At 40.8% G+C, this 21,294-nt stretch overlaps 1 long non-coding RNA gene across 3 annotated transcripts in view; it reads left to right on the forward strand.

Annotated features, from left to right (window-relative positions):
- The window catches only part of LOC142080885 (uncharacterized), a 49,342-nt gene that overhangs the window by 18,609 nt on the left and 9,439 nt on the right, over window positions 1–21,294 (forward strand). For 2 of the 3 annotated variants that reach the window (XR_012673151.1, XR_012673153.1), the window contains one exon: window positions 880–4,437. This is a non-coding gene — a long non-coding RNA (uncharacterized LOC142080885). Of the gene's footprint in view, window positions 1–879; window positions 4,438–21,294 lie in introns of those variants that run through there. The other variant, XR_012673152.1, reaches the window with a different exon arrangement.

Raw genomic sequence — 21,294 nt, forward strand, 5'->3', positions numbered from 1 at the left:
GTGTAGAGGTGGAACCCTTAGCAAAAAGGGTTTCAAAGCTCTTGATTTAAAACCATGGCCCACATGATTTTGGAGGATAGTCTCACCAGTGAGAGTCTTCCTAAATCCTTTGTTACTTTTGCATTTTGAAAATGCCACCTGACACTTTCAAGTGATTGGGGTGCTATCATGCAGTCACCTGATTCCTTTGCCAGATCTGCCATCTGACTTGGCAGATGAGTCAGGAAGTCCAGGAGATTGGACCCTTGATGGCAGCAAAGTCGTCTTCCCTTTAAATGTATAACATATTTTCTATGCCCTCTTAAAAGACAATGGTACCTGGGATTTCTTTCGGATCCAGATGGAAAGCTTTTGTTAAAGGGAGTGGTAATGAGGCTTAGTAAGATTTGTTTTTTGTTAAGAAAAGATCATCTGGCGCTTGCTTTTGGAGCTGGTTGCTTATGAAGGTTTCTAATTCAGGGTCTTAATTTTTGTAAAGCGTGAATTACAAGAAGTCAGAAGAATGATGCGAAGAGCATTTAATAATGCACATTCACAAAGAAGTGGTGTAACTACATTAATTAGGCAAGTCTTGCGTAAAGATGCAATGTAATTATATATTTGAGACAGTTAATTAGGGAGCTACTTGGAAATTTCAGTGAATATTAAGGTAATTATACATAAATACTATAACCATTAAGACTGCACCCATAATGAAAGCAATAACTAATTACATAAATAACAGCATACTTATGTTTTTACATTACCAATACCTAACAATACTTCCTCTCTTTCCCTGCTCTCTTTGCCATGCAAATGACAAAACTTCCATTTTTAATTCGGATATTCTTGCAAATTGTCGTGGAAACAATGAACTTCCCTCTTGTTCTCTTTCTCTAGAGAAGACTGGACAACTGGAGTTATGCACACCGAGCAGGAAGACAGTCAAACCTACTGAAGATGTCTGCAAGCTACACGCGGAGTTTTTAGTGGCTGCCCTTGGATTTCATACAAGCCCAGGTCTGAGAAGCTTAATAAAGAAATTGTATAACTGTAAAGATAATGGTTTAGACGGTTTAGGCAGCTTTGAGTGAATCAATACTGAGGGTTAGATGAATTGCTCTCGTAGAAACTGAGCCCTGCATTTCGTAGTGTTGGGCCTATGGGCAAATGCCTGATCCTTGCTAAAACATTTCTTACCATTTATTTCTGTCAGGGTTTGGGATATCTGTCTGCTATCATCTTCATGTTCGCCTAAATCTACCAGCTTCCAATGACAAGTGAGTGTGGCAACATTTAATGTGCTGCGCACATTGCTATCCTTTCCTCATGCTATCTCAGCAAGACTGAAAGTCGGGCTCTCTAACCCCATCAGAACTTCTAAGCTAAGAGCTTTATATGAGGAGCAGCCCTACTGACTCAGCTGAAATAGAGAATTGTTGCTTCCAAACATACTTGCTGAATTGATGATAGTTTCTAGCAACTCTCACCTAAGGACCTAAAAGTGTCTCAGAAGCTCTAATAGGTAAGGCCTCAAAATGAGTCTGTGATTTTGTGAGCTATCATGATGGAGACTTTACAGGTGGGGAAACTGAGGCACAAAGAGCTCAAGTGACTTGTCCAATGTCATAAAGAACATTCAGAGTCCCACTGTAAGTGTCTCTGCTCTGTTTTAGTCACAAAGTCATCCTCTCTCCTGCAAGAGGGACATGGCACATGGTTTGGGGTCTAGCGATGGTACTCTTTTCTCTCTTTGCTAATCTTCTCTGAATAATTAAATTGACCTAGTGAGACAGTGGAGTTCACAAAGGAATGTAATTTTCAGCCAGTTGTCCATGTTATTATGTTTCCATCGACATTATGACTAGCTGTCTGAAAGGGCCCACAGCAGCATGGGCTCCGTGCATGTTTGTAATATTGAAGTCACTGTCCTGCAGAACAAGGTCGTAATTAGAGCTGGGCTGGCACCTGGGAATTCTACAGGTTTGCATGTCCTGCCATGCTAAAGAAACAATGAAGGCAATTCTTTCCTTGCTAAGTCCCATTTCCGTTAAGATATCTACACTAAGGTATAAATGCTGAGGCAAAGCTAAGGATGATTTAGGACAACACAGCAAATTTTGCTATACTATCATTGCAGACTCCAGGGCAAGTAGCTGTATGCAACTGAACCATATTTTCTTAGCTCAACAACAGCAGCCAATGATGCTTCCTGCCATAAACTTCAAAACGTGTCAAAGGTTGGTGGGACCTTTCAAATTATTTTGATTCTAGATAGATAGCGTTATAATTTTGAGATGGCTAATCCTTTGCATCTCTATAAATGATCTTAGCGTTATGAGTTTACACCGTGGCTCATGTTTCAAGGCAGACCAGGTCTTATATTTATGGTTTTTGTACTGAAGTGATTCCACAAACTTTTTAAGCTCTTCATTTCTAGCAGAGTGAGACTGGGGGGGAGCTGACCTTTGTTGTCATTACATGGACACTGAATTTTGCATAGGTCTGTTGGAAGAAAGATTAATTAGCACATACTGTAGTAGTAGATAGGCTACCAAAGAGAAATTGTGTCAGATTGCTGTGATATCTTTCTCTGAGTTTGTGACCAAGAGAAATATAGTACCTCTAATTCATCAAGATTTCTGTAAAGTGTTTAATGCAGTGCTTCATGAAAGAAAATAATTTGGGCTGGAAAACATAGGGCACAAGAATTGTAAAGAAATGGCTATAGAAGGATTGCTAAGAACTGAGCTGAAAGAACTGTCAAAAGACAAGAACAGTAATTAGCAGAGTTTATTAATGATCAGTCTTGTGACCTATCTGAACATTTTTATTTGTGGCCACAGCAGAAAATGTGTGCAAATACAAAGTCTGTAAGAGACAGAAAGCTGAGAGGCCTTGACAATTCAGAGACGGACTGACCCTGACAACAGGAGAAATGGAAAACGGATAAAATTAAGTACTAATAAACCACAAGGTCATGCAGATGTTTTTTTTGCTCTGAGCAGGAGGCTCATCAGCTGGAAGTAACAGAGAAGTGTTTTGCTGAATCTCATAATGACTGACAACTGCTGGAGCTCTGCAACAGCAGGGAAGGGAAATATTCCCTGAGATGTTCCCCTGGATGTTGCATCAGGGGAAGCATATCCAGGAAACATGTGGGATTCCTGACTACTTTTGTACAAGGCACTGGGGAGATCCAGAAAAAGACAGAGTCCAGAAAAAGGGCTATTAAATTGAGATAGGAAATGGAGAATAAAAGACCGTGTCTTTAGTTTAGCAAAACTAAAACTGAGTAGGGGTATATTGCTCCCTATAAATATATCATCAGGGTAAGTGGTGAGAGAGAACTGATTAAATAAGGGGTGTACTGAATGCCATAAGAACAATTGATAGGAGCCAACTGAACAAATGTTCTTTGGAAAGGGATGAAGATTTTTAATAACTTGAAGTTTTGGAGCAACTTTCTGACAGGAGTCACAGGGGCAAGAAAACTACCTGGTTTCAAGAAAAAACTTGAGAAATTTATCAATGAGATTGTGATGTTGTGATATCAATGAGATATGATGTGTCAGACATAGCAGGGGATGACCTGGGAGGATTCTTCCAATCCTATTTCCTATGTAAATCTATTTAATAGAGCCCCTGGTCTCCAGAGTATTTTTCTGTAAAAAGACTTCAATAGCAAGCTAGGGAAAACGGTCTTTCCTTTGGATTTTTTTGTTTGCCCTTATCTATACAGGACACATAGATCTGATCAAAGTGCCAATGAATCTTGTGGTAGGTTGGATGCAGATCTCTATTATCTGTATGACAATATCTCTCAGAGGTCCTGCTCATTACTGGGTCCCAGCTACTTTCCATGACCTGACTTTTATGATCCCAGTTCATCTCTTAGCTAAATTGATCTGAAGCTGTGTTTCCTTGATAACCCCTTTAATGTTTTATAGGTTTCTTACATTTCTTGTATTCTTGTAATCTTCTGAGGTCCTTCACAGCAAGCCAAACAATCTTCTACCTTTCACGGTGCCATCAGCTAGCCAAAGCCATGAGTAGATCACTAATTCTCTGAGGTAAGATCAATAGCAAATCACCCTCCACTATCCTGAAAAGATCTGACAACTGAGTCTAGTTGTAGCAACTGAAAGAACTGTTAATAATGGATGATAACTGACAAAATTCATAGGTGTGAAAGGAGATTTACCAGAAACATGGTATTCATGCATACTGCTCGTTGATTGACAGCCCCAAGAGGTTAGAGGTTACCCATGGAATACATCCTTGATGGCCTAGGATGAAATGTTCCTTCTGACCCTTCTGTAAGCTAGTGATATAAAGCACTGGCTAACGTATCATTAACTTGCAACACCATGATGATGGGATTAAGACCCAGAGGGCTTTATCTCTACCTTATTAATGGCAATTAAAAGCTGCGTGACAGTTTTAGAACTTGTTGATGTGAAGGAAGTTAGTACCTGTCTTCTAGTAACACAGTAAATAATTGTCTGGTTGCGTTGCTTTTCATAATCTGTCCATGCAGCTGTATATTATCATTATTTTGCTGCAAATACAGCTTTTCGATTTATCAACAAAAGAGCAGGTAAGGCTCTATGTAAATAATAATGAAGGACACTTCCAGGTTGGATTTTTTCCCATTTAGACCGCTGAGCATGAAGGAAGCAAAACTAATGGCATATCTGTTAGAGCCGTTTTTCAAAGCCTAATTACCCCAAGAAAGTTTTAAACCCAGTTTTAGTTACTGCAAACTTTACATGGCTTATTCATAAGGCAGGTATTAAAAACTCTCCCCACCCCTCTTTATCTGGAAGTGGATATTTATTTCTTCTTGGGTGTTAACCATTGGTGGGGGTATACTGGTTTCATAGCAAGAAGCTTCATAGCTCTTGTCCTTCTGCATATTCAAGGAAATGTGACTACTGACAGAGCATTACTGTGAGTGCTATGAACTAGAACTAGCTCTTTTACATGCTGCTTCTGTTAAAATCTCAATCTACGTTGGAAAGAAATGATCAAACTCAAATGTGCGCAGTCTGGAAAGTCCCCTCTCCCTCAAACATTTAGTGGCTGCTCTTGTGATCCTATATATCCTGATTATTTAACTACTCTGGTTGTGGCATCTCACCTTTGGGGCAATGTTTTTGAACCACCTTCCTCACTCCTGTTTTGTTGTCCAAATGTGCCTTGGGTGCTGTTTCATGAGAACTTGCTGTTGTGGTGTTGGGGGCCCTCGTATCCTGTGAATCCTGCTTGATCCCTTTGGAAGCACAGACAGGTTTTGTGCTCCCAAGAGCTGATCTCAACTCTGCAGAGTGACGGAGCGGAGCAAAAGTCATCCGTGCAGCTCCCAAAGAGACTTGTCCCCACTTGCTCCCAAACGAGCAAGGGCAAAGACACTAGGCCTACCTTGCTCTGTATTAAGATTTGTTGGGTCTGTGCCTCAGGGTTATAGAGGCTGGAGAACCTTATGTATTTGGTATTGCTCTATTGCTTTCTGACCAGAGAAAAGGAGTCTTAGCTTTCACCATTGATGTTATTTCAGAGGTGTCGGTGGCTGTGGCAGCCTGCAGTGGCCTGTGCCTGGCTGTGCAGCTCTGGCTGTGCAGCTCTGGCTATGCAGAGCCAGCTTCAGGACTCCCGCTGGGTTCTTTCTCCTCCCAGCTCGCCAGAAGCTGTGGGACTGGGAGACGGCACTTGTCATTTTAGCCTTTTGCCACTCCAAGGCAGAGACTGCCTTACGCTTGTAGTTTATACAGCCCCAAGCATTACACATTAATTAATAATAGTGGCTTATATTGCTAATCACTTAATTATAAATTATGTGTGCTGGTTATGCCTGCCATCACATATTACTTTATAGTTACATAGATATACACATAGTGTATCTGGGCTTTTGTAAATCAGCTTGTAGTTTTTCAATGATACAAAGGCTATGCCAGCACATAAATCCGATGTAAACTGCTAATCATTTTTAAATGAAGACAAAGCAATCTGAGTTTTAAATCCATAATGCAAGAGAATTACGGTGCATGTGCTTGAAATTTAGGAAGAGAACTTGCTTTGCAGACATTTCAATTGTACGCAAAATTCTGACGTTATGCGCATTACATGGTATTTTACTGAAATCGCACTCAGTGGCAGATTTGCATAAATGAATGTATTGTATTTTTTATAACTGTGAAAGCTTTAATTACCTAAACTCTAATTAGGCTTGCATTTTTCAGAAAACACAAGATATTAGCTTGTTTTGTAGTTGGCTCAACTTTAATGTTTTCACACATTTGTAACTCATATGCAACAATATACTATAAAAACACGGGGAAAACACAGAGATGAAGGCATCCCTGGAATTTCTGAAGCTGATTGGTTGTTTCTCCTCGTGCTGTATTTAAGCCTCAATGCATTGAAATTTTCTTGAATGCTGTCCTAGGGCCAAAATCACACCTCATGTAAATTTGCCACAGCCAAATTTGGTAGTGTTGCATCAATGATGAATCTAAACGCGTATATTTTAATAATTTCTAGGAATAAAGTTGTTGTGTGAAAGGGAGTTATTGATGGTATTCTGTTCTAGTGGAATTTGTTTTGTGTATTTGGGACTCTTGCAGAGTTCTACAGATATTTTTGGACAGAGAGATAACTGTACTGGCTGGGTACTTGGCCTGCTGGTGTTGCAACAAAGATTTAGGCACACAACACAGGTTTTGAAAAGACTTTTGCAATAGGACTCTCACTTGGCACCTAGTGAGTCACTGTGGTGCCTTTCATAAAGTGGGAAAAATAAACCAGATAAATAAAACTGCCATTAATCATTACTCCCCCTTTTGCCAAACCTATGAAGGAAGAAGTGCTAATGCATCTTGTGTTAATTCTGTGGAATTTTCTCATTTGCTGCCATATCAACACACCTGTTGTGTCTGTGTTGGGTTGTCTAGATTTTGCCCTTTCCTCTACGGTAAAGCTGTGACCATTACCTGTGTGTTTGTCACTGTATAGCTAGGCTGCTGTAACATGCTTAAACAAGAGCTACTTTTAAAGGCAATTCAGAAGCCTGTGCTGGAGCAGAGCATCCTGCCCAACGTTCACTGAGGGCATGCTGCTGAGAGCATACTGCACCTGTGTTCTGCACTTGCTGTTAATGCAGGTCTACATGCTGTTGATGTGCTAGCTGCAGTGTGTAGCCTTCCAGATGCTCAGGAGTTCTGCTTTTCTAAGTCAAAGGGAGGTGAGGATGCCTCACCTCTTGAAGGACTGTATTGAGAGAAATTTTATAAATCTTCCAATTTTATTCTAGGTGCTGCTTACAATGTTTCTGTCAGGTGGAGGCAAACAGCACCGCAGCCCTAGCATTGCCTGAACTGAAAAGACAGACACTTAGTATTTCACCCATTCTTATTACTGAGGGTTTCTACTATATTTTGTCAGGAGGAATGAAAAAAGTCAAAGGAGCATCATACGTATTTCTGTATTTTCTCTTCTCTTACTGTTTTTAATCCTTGCATGACTTCCAGCAGAAAGATTTGAGGAATTCCAAGTGTTTAAAAGCAAAGTAACAGATGTAAACAGTTAGTATCTACAGGTTACATTTCTTGTTTTCTTCTCTAACCTCAAGGCTCCCCTCTTATAATGCTGACTGTGCCTTTCGTTTAATTAATCATAGTGCTCTGGGAGGCATTCTCCTTTTCAGTGCAGGACTGGTGGGAATATATTACAGTTTGTGGTATGTTACTGTATTCGTGCTAAGTAACACCAACTGGAGTGATGGACGGCACATTTTTAAAAGTGCCTTTCTGCTTTTCTTACACATCACAATATTGTCCTAAACAGGTTATTTTGAACTCATGCAGATACCTGAAATTGCAAGGTATCATTTAAGCTTCTGTACCAGGGCAGACCTGAGTGGATCCGGTGATTATGTCAGCCCTGCTAAGAGCAAACAGTCTTCAGAGTGGCTATAAACCCAGTAACCTCTGTGTCCTGCTCCCAGCCACCCACATCATATCTCTGGATATTCTGCAGGCTGTGCATGTGTGTGCCTACCAGCTGGCTGAAGCTCCTGACATGGGTCTGTAGAACCACCTGTCCATGCTTGAGCTCTGAAAAGTCTGGCTTCAGATGGTGTAGATACAGCTATTGGGAAAGATGATCTTGGATGGCATGGAGTGCACAGGTATATCCATCTGCTGTTATTTCATGAGGGCTGTGTTCTTCTAAACTCCTAAGGGACTGTGAAGGTAGGCTCAGATCCACAAGAGGTGTTGTACCCAATTGCTATGAACCTGGACAGGGCTAATTCTTCTCTTCCACAAGGGGCAAAACATCAGCAAATTCAGATGAGGGGTGGTAAGTAGCTGTCTGTCTTTGAGGTTTTTAGTCCCTCTCAGCAAATGAGTCTCTTTGTGGGATATTCTCCTGGAATAAGCTATTAAACAGCATAAGGGTGGGGGAAGGGAATCAGGCTTTATGGTATGTTATTTGACGTTGATACTTCATATGTTGCTGTTTTCAGACAGACGTAGGAGAATGGGGAGCCCTTTTACTTCAGGATACACCAAACCTGTATGTTTTGAAGAAGTAGAAGTAATATTGACATTTGTACTTAAGTGGAATCTTTATTTTCTTAAAACCAGAAATGAATGCCAAATGGCACCATCAGCTTGAAATCTGGTCAGTATAAACAAGTGAATAAACCAGGTTCAGTTCCTAGACCTGCTTCCTAGGCCTCCCAGTAACTTTTGGGTATTACGGTTGCCAACTTCTCTTGTCTTTAAGTAGTTTTCTTTTCCTTGTTGTGTGAAAAGCACCTGGGAAAAGTAGTTATATAATGAGAAAGCGTTAAGTGGACTTAACTAGTCCGTCAAATGCAGAAAGTAGACACATATTTAGAGAAGAACGAGTTAGTCACTTCCCACTCTCATGAGCAAAATTTTATTTGCAACCGTGTGTACAAGAAAAAGGAACAAGCTTCAGAAAAGAAAGATTGATCCAGTATTTAAGTCTCAGCCATGGCACTGCGAAGTTTGGTTTCAGATCTGTCGTGGTTTAACCCTAGCCAGCAGTTAAACACCACACAGCCGCTCGCTCAGCCCCCGCCTCCGGTCGGATGGGGGAGAGAATCAGGAGGGCAAAAGTAGGATTTAAGAATAGCCTGACTTTGTAGCACAATAGTTAGCAAACCCATTTGGGAAAGGAAGGTTATGTGGCAAAGACTGTGAAGCAGGTAATAGAAATCATATGCTGAGATTACTGCTAGCCATGCCTTTCTCCTATAGTTGTAGTGTATAGGAAATGGAGAGCAATGACGGTTTTGTATGGAGCCCCTTCAAGTAGACATATTCCAAAGGTACCTGTAAGACCAGGCTGTTCTGAGATAGATGGAGATGTGTGGATGCCTGCTGGGGCATAAGTACTTGATCATCACCGAGTGACTGAGCCTTTTCAAGACAGCATTTTCTAGGCATGCACAGAAAACAAAATTGTAGAAACTGGGGAAAACGTAATGCAATCAATTGATGTGCCAAAAGACTCCTGGGTGTTCTGAGGATTATACCTTTTCCATGCAGGCTGGATATAGCTGCCCAAGCCCTGCTGTGGGTCTGGTCCAGAACATCTGTGCATTGGAGTGTTCCACCAGTAAAATGCAGATAGTGTCCTTGTCTACCCAAGGGTTCAGGTATTATGCCCCATTATCAGATAAATATCTAGCATAAAAAGGACAAAGAAAAGTTAACAGTGTCCCTTTCAGTCTGCAAGCTGGTAGGTAAATACCATTCCAACTTGATGTGGGATGTTTTGAAGGGCAGAGAGGTAAAAGGCCAACATTTCAAAATTACAGGTAACTTGTGGAGAGACAAATTTGTGATTTTCCAAACTTGGTTCCGAGTGGTCCTGAGAAGCCAATAGGAGCTACTGATTCCCAGACTTTCTGAGACCAGACCCTAGGAGCTGCACCTGAGTCCCCTAAAAAAGGAAGCGTCTGAGATCAGAAAAATTTTGGCGGAGTACCCTATGTCACACAGTAGGCTTGTGCCGAAGCCAGGGCCCAGCATCCTTTCTCCAAGTTCTCGTAACAATAAGAACAACCTCCTCAGCAATTGCCTTACAAAAGGTTTGAACATCAGGTTACCCAGAGACATGAGCAGATAGTAGAGCAGTGATGTACAAATGAAAGTCCTACACTTTGACCTTCAACCACATGAAGCCCCATTACAATAAATATCCAACAACACATCCCTTTCCACACCACATGGATGCTGCCTTAGGTACAAAGGTACTAAAATGACTGTTCCATGTAATAAAACATGGTGGGAGAAATTATGAAGTATAAAGTGAGGTTATTGCCTTCACTGCTAATTAAAGTTTACTGTATCTTCTTGCAGCTTTGTTTAATGGGCTCCAACATATCATGGGGTGTTTCTTTAAAGAATTAAAAGAAAGCTCTTTTTAAGGTCACTCACTTGACCTCAATTCATTGTGTTGTGAATGCGGTATTGTAGTAGCACATATTGTGTGGGGTACAACACCATGTGCTGCTCCAAGACTCCCGTGGTAGCTAAGCACAAAGGACTGCGTTAACGATGGTGTGTCAGCCTTAGCTTTGAATTTCCTTGCTTGAGTGCTAGTTTTCATTACTGACATATAATATATGGTGTTAACCATTTCAGCACTTAACTGTGCACCAGGGATGCACCACCGCTTGTGCTTGGAAATGGCCATTTCTGAAGTGCCAATGATCTGAGGTACAATTATTATTTTATTACTTAATGGCACCAATTAGGGCAAACATTGTCAACTAGCACACAATGATCTCAGCACCACAGTGTGATATAACTATTACAGTGAGCACCATGGCTTGATACTAATGCCATATAGGGAATAAAAAGCTTTCAGACTTCCCTCCCCGCCCTCCCCCCCCCCCCCCCATTTGGCCAAAAATTCTGTGTTCTGAGGTTTTCACTTTGTTTCCTTGTGCCTTCATTTCCTCCTCAGATAAATTCTGCAAAGCTCTTTGAATATCACTAGTGCTTTATGTAACACGTTTCCTCCCACAAAAATTTTCTTAGTAGTAACTCGTAGCACTGTCCTCGGGGCATTTTGAATGGCTAAATCCTTGCTTATTTTCAGTTTTCCCTTGCATCCTTTTCCCAGTCTGCTAACTGAGTGTAGGTCCGTGTTTACAACATACATCTCAGGCTGCAGCTGCTGTGGACCCTCTTGTTTGGTGGAACTCTGTTACTTTGGTATCTTGGCTCTTTATCTGGCTCGGGTTGCTTCCTCCTCAATACATGTTCCACTCATGAGGCGGGTGATCCAAAGCCCATTGAAGTAAATGGAAAAATTGCTGTTGATTAAATTATTTCACATCTGCACTCCCTGGCTCTACCAGCTTCTTCCATTGTCCACACATCCTGATTCACAAATGTTTTAAATGAGAGCTTTAGGAACATGAAAGCCTTTGGGGCAATGGCTAAAGAGACAGCAGAGGGTAAAATTTGTGAGCATTATATTGCTATAGCTGTAGTACTTCCATTAATCAGTACTGAGCATCTAAGTGAAAAGCCTGCCTCCATCAGGCAAGGAAGGCTTGTATTTCACACACTCAGACACACAGGCAGCCCCCATCTCGGAGTGTAGCTCATCAGGAGGATTATTTCCTTCCAAATGCAAACTGAGCGTCGACTATGTTTTGCCGGAGGATTTGGTTTGCTTTGCTGTTTCCATTTCCATTCCTCTTTCATGTGAATGGAGGGCAGCAATAACACCAACTGCCCAAGAACCTGATTAAGGGTGTTGCAGAGTAGGAATATGTGATAAGCGCCTGATGTCGGGGGGATGTCAGCCTGAAGGAGAGTGGAGAAGCAATGCCGAAGCAGCTCTGTCACCCTCCTGAGCTCCTGCGGGGATTGTCACTGCTGGGGCCCAGCCCTGGTGCTAGCAGATGTGTCTAAACTGTGGGACCCAGGGGTGTTGTCCAGCTGCATCCTGATGGCAAGCCTGGATGAAACCCAGAGGCTTCCATCCCCCCTTCATCCCCAAATCCTGGCATTCACTGGGGGAAAGTCTGGGAACACGGGGAGAGAGGAAGCCAAATCCTGCACATAGCATCCTCTCAGGATCAGAGATTCATGACAACACCCTTCATTTAGGTGCTGCCCCCAGTTGCTTCTTTAAAGTGACTCCTTGTGGGGACCCTTTATAGGATGGAGTGTAATTTATACCTGGATTTCAATGGACTCCCCAAAACAGTTAAAATGGCAGAAAGGGGTATCAGTAGACCTCATTTTCTGGTGTCAGTAGCGGAAATTCAAGTGAATTTTCAAAAAGAAGGGGCTGTTTACCAATATAATTTTTGGAAGCAGTCAGGATGCAATGTACAATTATGGCAACTGTGCACATGCATTTGGTAAAGGTCACATGCGTTTAGTGCTCAACAACTCAAATATCGTCTCCAAGATTTTCTCATTTGATTTTTTTCTCTTTCTCTCCGTTGCTCCTATGCCCACTGTCTCTCCGAGCTGTGTTATTCCAGGCACAAAGATTATGAGGTAATTACATACAGCCAAGCACAGATGTGGAGGGTAGACATTCAGCACTATGAGCTCACCTGTCCTTAGGAGGAAGTTTACAAACATTTAGAAGCTGTTTAAAAGCGTTTACAAATCTTTTGAGGTTTGTCATCTTCCATTAAGACATGGATTCAGCTTTAGCAATGGAACAGATGCTGGTTTGTATGCCTGAATTATATAACTTTGTATCAAACCTTTCTGTTCATTACTAAAAGAATAGCAACGTCATTACAGTTATAAATATAGTTACCAAGGAAACCAGTTTATCATAATTGACTATTTATCCTTGTTTCATTCTTTATCCCAGTTTCTTTATGTTCTCTATCCCACTGCACCTGAGCTTTTTTTTTTTCCCAATTAAAAGATATGGTAAACTGCTGTCAGGCTGGCTAACTTGTTGATCCACATCTTAATAGAGATGGATATATCTTGCCTGCAAAGTTTAAATCTAGATTTTCTTTCTTTTCCCTCTTTAGTTTTTGGGGCTAGCAGAGGAGTCTGTCAGTTTATTGTGCCCATACTATTGAAAAGTGACTTGGATTATAATATTTCCAAATTTGTGTGCTGCCACTAAAAACATAGTGAAGGAAAGAGGAAGCAATTCTTGGCTAACAGTTGGAATTAGCTCCCCTGAAATGTTTAAAATAATCAAGGAAAAGAAGATGTCACATCCTGTGGTAGAGGAAGGAAAGGACTTGGCTTTCTTTGCCAGGACCTTGAAGCATTTCTTTTCTACAGCAGTTGTCTGAAGCTGATTTTGTTGGGTGTCTTTGGTCCTGATTTCCTACCTGTGTGGCAGGTGTAAGCCATGCCACTGATTATTGAGATCAATGACATTACTTGCACAAACTGAGTGAAACACTTCGCTGTGTGAGTGATGATGGGAACAGTCCCTTTCCTTGAATTCCCCTGCATTGTCATTTTAAGATAGGTGAAAGCTTTAGCTTTGGCTGAATGTCACATCAATTTTATTATGTCTGTAGGCGTCTTTGTTTTTAAAATTCATGACAAGTTTCTTGCAATACATTTTTACTACATTACAGCCACCTGTTCTACCTTGGTGGGTGGCTGTAAATCTGGGATTGTCCTTTTGTGTGCGTGTACATGAATGATTGTTTCTTTATACAGCATATTAGGAGCTTCCAAAATGTATTCATAGCCTAGACCATCCTGGGGGGACACATGCATGTTTTGTGGCTCAGTTTTCCTTTTCTGCCACCACAAAAGGGTCACCTGGGGTCCCAAAGCAAAAAATTCTTGTCCTTCCTGTGGGGCACCTTTTATCTAGGCCCAACATATGCATTTTATCCATTTGTAGCCCCAGTCACTTCACTTGTACAAGTTTGCTCCTAGATCAGCTTCAAATAAATAATTCAGATTCATGTGAATCTTGACATGCCTTTACATTTTTATTTGTCAATATCTGACCTACCTAAAGAATGTCAGTTATAGATACTGTGTATTAGGAAAATATGCAAGCACTTCCCTAGTGTCTCTTTGGTGCTTCTGGAGTTGGATTCAGCCAACCATGTTCAGCTCAAGCCCTCAGCTCCCGTGGAGCCGCAGGCAGGTTGGGTCAGGAAGCCATTTCTGCTCCCTGGAGGGGAGCCCACTTTACCCTGTGGTTCAGTGGTACAATTGGCCTGTGGGGTGAGGTGTTGAATGTTAACCTAGGATGATCGACATTCAGTTCCTGGCCTTGTTGCCATTGTCTGGGTCAGGCTTGGAGCCACAATCTCACCTCCATGTGCCTGAATTTCCTATTTTTAAAATGAAAATAATGATATTTACTGTCTCTTCCTGTCAGTTTAATTGCTATTCTTCCTGGTGGTGTTACACCTGAAAAACCTTGTAAATCTGTTCGTCTCAAAACTGTAGCTTTTTGACACCTATTGAAGTGCCAGAGGCCTAAGAGATAAGTGCATTTGTTTTATGGGATGAATTACAAATAAACTAACTCAATACTTTATTAGAACCCTGGGCTGACTTCAGGTAGAGGTTTATGGGCTTGCTTGTTCATAGCCAATGGAAGCTCCTGGGGGCAGAGCCTTCTCTCTCCGTATATTTGCTTTTAAGAGCTGTAAAATAATATCATTATGCAGAGGCTGTCCAGTTTCTTGTACAATAGTATAACCCAAATTCGTGGGCCACGTAGAAGGCTCGTGATGATAGAAAGCGGTCTCAAGAGTCAATGCTGCAGGCTAGTCTTTTATTAATCTCCTGCAAAATGAGGTCCCACAGCAGCAAATCACACAGCGCTGACACATTTAGTGCTCGTCTTCCCTAGTTCACATAAGGGGAAGAGCTCTGCATCCCCATTTCTGAGAGAATGAGGTGCAGCATGCGCTCTGTCTAAGGAAGAGGTTGGGTTTGCCAAGAGCACCAGATGAGACATTGATGAAATCCTGGGAGCGCCTGTGTACTTCTGGTGGTGTGGATTGTAAATCACAGTAAGGGATGTCGATGCTTTAATTATGTGTATGTGATGGTCTATGTGTTTGTGCTTGTGGGTTTTTTATAAGTACGGTAAATGGAGAAGAGAATCTGGCCTGGCTCTGAGGCTGCTGCTGCTACTGGCGAGGCGGGAGAACATTTTGGCAAAGCAGTATATTTATTTTTTTAAACCTCCCTCCACAGCCCCTCCTGCCGTACTATATTTTTCTTTTTTTAGGATTTTTTTTGTGTTCCTTATCTGAGGTGCTGCTGGGACTGGCCGTGTGGTCCAGCTTACTGAGCCCTTTCCCATTTATCTGGTGTGGTTCCCAACCTATGATTTAACAGTGGTGTGTGCAACCAAAAGAGAAAAACAATGTTTGATCTGCTAAAACGTACCTTAAGAGCAAACACATACACATTGATGAAGGTATCAGCTGGGTTCTGCCTACAGTTATGTCAAACAAAGTATGCTAGGAAGTGCCAACTTTCCTTTTGTGCTGTGACACCAAGCGCTGCCAAAAGATATTAAAAAGCTTGCGTGAACTAGGTGATGGCAGCTGTAACTATCTAAGTTATTGCCTGGCAGCTGTAATGCTTCTTCAGTGCTGCTGGCTGCTTTTTATATTTGGTTCCCCATTTGTTTGCCCTTATTCTAGCAACCGATACCACCAAAGCAGGCAATCAGTGTGTTACAGCACATGGCCACTTGCTACTGCAAAATAGGCAGCTTAGTAGTGGCAATTGAGAGACTCTCATGCAGCAGCTGATATAAGTCATATTTCTTTTGGAAGAGAATCAACATAGTGCTTTTTTTTGTTATGTGTCAGTATGAATCCAAGAAACCTTAGATGAGTCGATGGCAAAAGGCAAACACACACGCACGTACACACACACACTCTCACACGCACATACACACAAAAATGCAGCTTTCCGTGTTCTTTCTGTGTTGGCTCTAAATGTGCTAGAACAATATAGCCAGCTCCCAGCCCCTGCCAATCCTACATCTGCTCTCTAAAACCTCCAGCAAATAAGAATTACTGTGGGGTTGTTTAACCAACGCTTACAATATACACACTTTTCATTTTTCTGTCGCTTCTATCTGTACGCTGGTGGCAAAGGTTTGAGAGATAATGGAGAATGATACCCACTGGGCACTTGCTTTTTCAGTGCTGTGAGGTGGGCAGTAGCCACCTAGATCTCTCTGCTGGCAAGTTTTGGGGCATAAAATGTTTTTCATTGCCATGGGCTTTTGGGAAATTGTCTGCACTATGGGGGGTCGGTTTCTGCTGGTTTTAGGGTGGGTTTTTGTGTGAGGGGAAGGCTTTATATTTTGTGCTCTTCTTTTGAGTTTCCTCTTTTCAGTCATTTCTTAAATAATTCCTACAGTTCATGAATGTAATATTTCTGGGAGATATGTTTCTTCTTTTCTCTTTTCTTTTCCTCATTTCTAACCCAGCCTAGTTTTGAAAGTACTGTAACATGATAATATTCTTGAAGCGTGATCAGCCTCAGAACGATTTCCCCAGCATGGAAAATGGACTGAAGTAGTAGCTGCATCTTGCAGAGGATAGGGCAGAAGATCTCAGTTGAGCTTTTAGATTTTTTTTTCCTTTACCGTTTAGGCTCAGCTGTTACAGAGACCTGAGACAATTGCATGTTGTCTCACAGTAATAAGACACCATAATAATTCTTTCCACCAAAGAGTCCCAAAGCATTCATGAGTGTTTAATTACCTATTCCATTTCACAGATGAGGATGCTGAAATGCAGAGCAGTTAAGTGATGTGACAAAGGACACCTAGGTATTTGATAATGTAACTTGAAAAAGAAACAGCATGTTATTAATCTGTTTCCCATCACAGTGACTGGACTGTGCTTACCATCAATGTGACTAAAGAAATTTGCATGGCTTCAGAGTCTTGCCTCCAAGCTTATTGCTTAACTGTTTTTTTTTTTCCTAGTATGCTGTGAGTTTGAAAATCCCCAGTTACCTCTGAATCTTCTTGTTTGTGTATGTTTCAAGACGACAAATGCATCATTATTATTTCAGAATGTTGAAGAGATTTACAGGAAGTGCTGTAAATGGTAGTGTGTTGGTAGGACTGGAGGCAAATTCTAATTCACCCGTAGAAGGCTCACATCTGGCATTACAGATTATGTCAATCCTATGGTGAGTACTCTGGTGCTAGGAAAATCCCGTGCTGGCCCTCCAAATTGTCTATGAATTTCTCTTTGTAAGAAGAGATTTCTGGAAAAATGTAATTCCTTCCTTCTGTTGCAGAAGTCATACCTCTCTCCTCAGTGAAGCATACTGAGCAAGAGGGGGTTTATTTTGAGAATTCAGATGAGTTATGCTAGTTCAAAGTTCCCTTGACTAGGTGGAAACCTGCACATGCACAATAATTTCATGTGGAAAGGCTGGCATAGCTTTAGGAGAGAAAACACCTGTGGGGTCTGTGAAGCAGCCTTGTGTTGGTTAACCTGATACCTGTCATCTTCCAGAAGGTTTTCATTGCTGAAATGAGCTGAAATAAGCTAACCTGTTCTCTGATTGCCCCAGCACTTGCTTTCTTTCTATCCACTTTTGTGGATAGAAAACAATGCTCATGAGTCAGACGTGGTCATGGGCAACAGCTCCCACAAAGCCACAGTGGGATGAGTCCGTGTCTTGCAGACTGCAGCAAGTGTTACTCTTTATATCCCACACGTACCAGCAGGGCTGAGAGCACTCACCTGTAGGCTCCCAAACCACTTCTGGTAGCAGAGATGTTCTTTGCCTCTTGGTATGCTTGACTGCCTGCAGAAAACCATGTTCCTCTCCTCATTATCACTCTCAACTTAGAGATCTGGGGCTCCTGTTATGTATTTAGAGTTGGTCACCCACAATCAATGGCCTGTTCATCAAATCTTGTCTGGGATGCTTTTAAAGTAATATCCTATCATCTAAATTAGTTACTTAAAACCAATAAAATAAGGTGTTTGGTAGGAAAAAATTACCTGTGGTTTTTTTTTTCCCTCTGTTTTCTTTTTGGCATGGTTGCTTTCTCTAAGGTCATAGAACAATCCAAATCAACTTTCACCATTATTTTCCATTAATAAATGCAAAATAGGTTACTTGGAACCTCTTGTATTTCCATTTTTTTCTTTCAAATAATACCATAAAATCAAATATATAAATGCTTTCTTCTAAGACTCTCATATCATTTTCAGCTCCAATGCATTCATTCTTTTTTTTTTCCGGGGGCTGATTTGAGCTATTCCTTCCCTCAAGAAATGTGCGCGCGTGTGTGTGTAATGGAAATGCTGACAGACCCTTAACTATAACAGCACGAAAGGCGCCACTAAAATAACAGTGGAACAGATGCTGTCACCACTGCCCCTGGTGGGGAAAGAAGATGAAACAGAAGGGCATTAGAGTTGGTAGATGGCAAATTAATCCTATTGTACTAGCAGCTGCAACCACCGAGATGCTAGCATTCATGCTTAGACACTTCCAGTACACCAAGCTCTAGTAGGGGTAGTTGGAAAGGATGAGGCAATGAAAGGTCACTGGAGCTGTTTTCATCTGAATAGTAATAATAAAAAATGTTGGTGTATGTTCTCTACTATGACTAGGCTGTTTTTACCGTGGCAACCAAATAGAAGATCTTTCTGGTATTTTGAGACACTCAGTCTTTCCCAAATGCTGAAGTATAATCCTAATGTAATTTTGTTTTCTTTTTTTCCCAAGCTTTCAATGCTGAAACTCTGAATTTAGAACATGGTAATGAAAGTTCAGATCTCTTTCTTATGCTTCTATTAGCAGGCAAAAAAATCACTGTTATTTTTAAACTGTGAGTAAGGAAGTTATAATTGTCATTCCTAAGACAATCTGGGTGATTTTGTGGGGGTGTTGCAGAAATTCAAACCCAGAAAGACCTGTGACCTGAAACGGTTGGATTAAAATAGGAATCTTGTTTCCAATGAAGGCCGAGTGGACAGTGTAAATCAGAATTTGAGGGGCTCAATTTATCCCTACAGGATTTTTTTTTTTTTGTGAAAACTTGTTGAAGAGAGCTGTGCAAACAATAGCTTGTGTAAGCCAAAGCTGGCATCCAGCAATTCTTAATGTCTGAATGAAAGTGCTTTTTTTTTTTTTTTCCCTCCACAGTACATGTTGCCAAGAAAACAAGGAGTAGTTGCTTTAAGCATTTACAAATGGTAATGCACCAACAGCTGGTCTCAATCCAACTGAGCTATTGTAGGGGTATTAAAAAGACAGGCCAGAGTTTGAGATCTACTGCCAACCTCCCTTGCAGAGTTAGGGAACATTTTACTTGGAAAAAAAAGGTCTTCTCTTCCTGCAGAGATCCACGGCTGTATTCTCCCGCAGAGCCTGAGCCCTGCCTGGCAGAGTAGGCAAAAATACATTGGTAGGCCAAATGCTTCTTTGACATGAAAGTGTAGAATCCAATAGGTCTCCAGCTAGATTATTTATCTCAGTCTAATATTATAGTCTTCGTCTGTGTTTTTCACATTCTGTTCATTAGATGAATAGTTGTTTCATGTGACTATATTTTTATAAATTTTCTTGTTTTCCTAGAAAAATCTTACAACTAAGTGAATATAATACCAATATTAAAGAAATTAAATTAAATCTTCTGAATTGAAGGATTGTTCTGAAGCGGGTTTCATCTGAAAGACTTTTCTCTTTTCTGCAAAAAGCACTCACACTCTTTTCCCTATCCAGCAGGAACTGTAAAATATTTTTTTGGGCTTCTAGGTTTGTAGGTAACTATAATACTAAATAATACTTCTTTTCAAATATAATTACAGATGAACCATGTTTACAGCAAATGTCCTAGAGAGAGCAATAAAAATTATTATTTTTCATTCTAAAGGCCTCCGTTATTAGCAGTGCATTTTATATATGCTGCCTTTTCTGAATAGAAATGCAGTGTTTGGCTTTTCTCTGAAAGATAAATGAACCTATTTGTTGATGTGCCACACTTGAGCTGGACATTTATGTGAAATAAAAAGGACCAAATTAATTGTAAAACAAAACAAAACACTCCCCCAACAAAAAACCCCAAACAAACCATCACCCAGTAAATGTGAAAAATGTACCTTTTTCTTCCGTGCTAGAGATACTTGTATTTCTTGGGTGTTCACAGATAGTGGCACAATGCCCACTTGTTTAGGTTTGTGTATGTGTGTGTATGTTTGGTGTTTTTTTTTTTTTTTTTTTTTTACAATCATATGGCTTGGTTCTGTTTTCCAGATCTTGTCTGAGAGCTGCTATTTGAAATAAAAATGTTTGTATCCATTTCCTCATTAATCATTGTAATACAACCTGCTGCAGCTAAATGACAAAACAGATGCAACGATGAAAATTAAAAGTGATGGATACTTATCTTTGGCTATAAAAGCTGCTAACAATTTAGAGAACTAGAGTGCCTTTTGGAGCTCGAATGTGGCAAATGAGAGAAACAATAATAGGGCTAAAGAGTTTGCTGTTTGTAAACCAGATAACTATGGGGAGGCTGCATCACTGTCTAGCACCTGTTTTATGTGGTTTGCCTTTTCTATTGAGTAAGATCAAGTGAGGTATCATTTTAATGTCTGATATGCCTTGTATAGCATCGTTGGAACTGGATGTAACCTAACCCCAACAAAACTGCTGGAAACATGACCTCGCTTTTGTATGATGTTTTAAACTTGAAAATAGGCCTCTCTCTTTTTCTCTACCACACGCACTGGCATGGCTGGTGAGCTTTTCTCTGTAAAATGGGTTCCTTTTCCCTAATGAAAGGAGACCTATCCTGATATGAAATGTGGTTTTGAAACGTAACACTCTAAATCTGACTTCCTTATGTTTTCTTTGCCAAAATGTCATTTTTTTTCAATGCCTTTTGTGGGGATGGTGACCCTGAAGGGTTCAAAAATACAAGGGCCAAAATCTTACGGTGGAAATATTTATGGCAGCTTCCTTGGGAAATCCATCCCTGTGTGCAGTAAGAAGTATTCTCTCAGCCATCTCTAGTTGATCTCCTGCTGCAGCTGGGACTCTGTAGCCTGTTCTGTGCTGTGATGTGTCTGTGATTTGGCTGTACGCTTCCAAAACGCTAATATACAACTCTGAAATTGCCAACCAAAACCTTCAGGTGCTTGCAATGATTGTCCAGATGAAGCTATTGAAAAATGCATGATAATACCTATACCCATACTTCAAATCTATATTGTGAATATTCCTAAATTGGTCCTGTATGAATACTTTTGAAATGCTCTGTTTATGCACAAGAAAGATGTACAGGTAC

The sequence above is a fragment of the Calonectris borealis genome, chromosome 3, assembly GCF_964195595.1.
Source record: "Calonectris borealis chromosome 3, bCalBor7.hap1.2, whole genome shotgun sequence".
Classification (NCBI taxonomy): domain Eukaryota; kingdom Metazoa; phylum Chordata; class Aves; order Procellariiformes; family Procellariidae; genus Calonectris; species Calonectris borealis.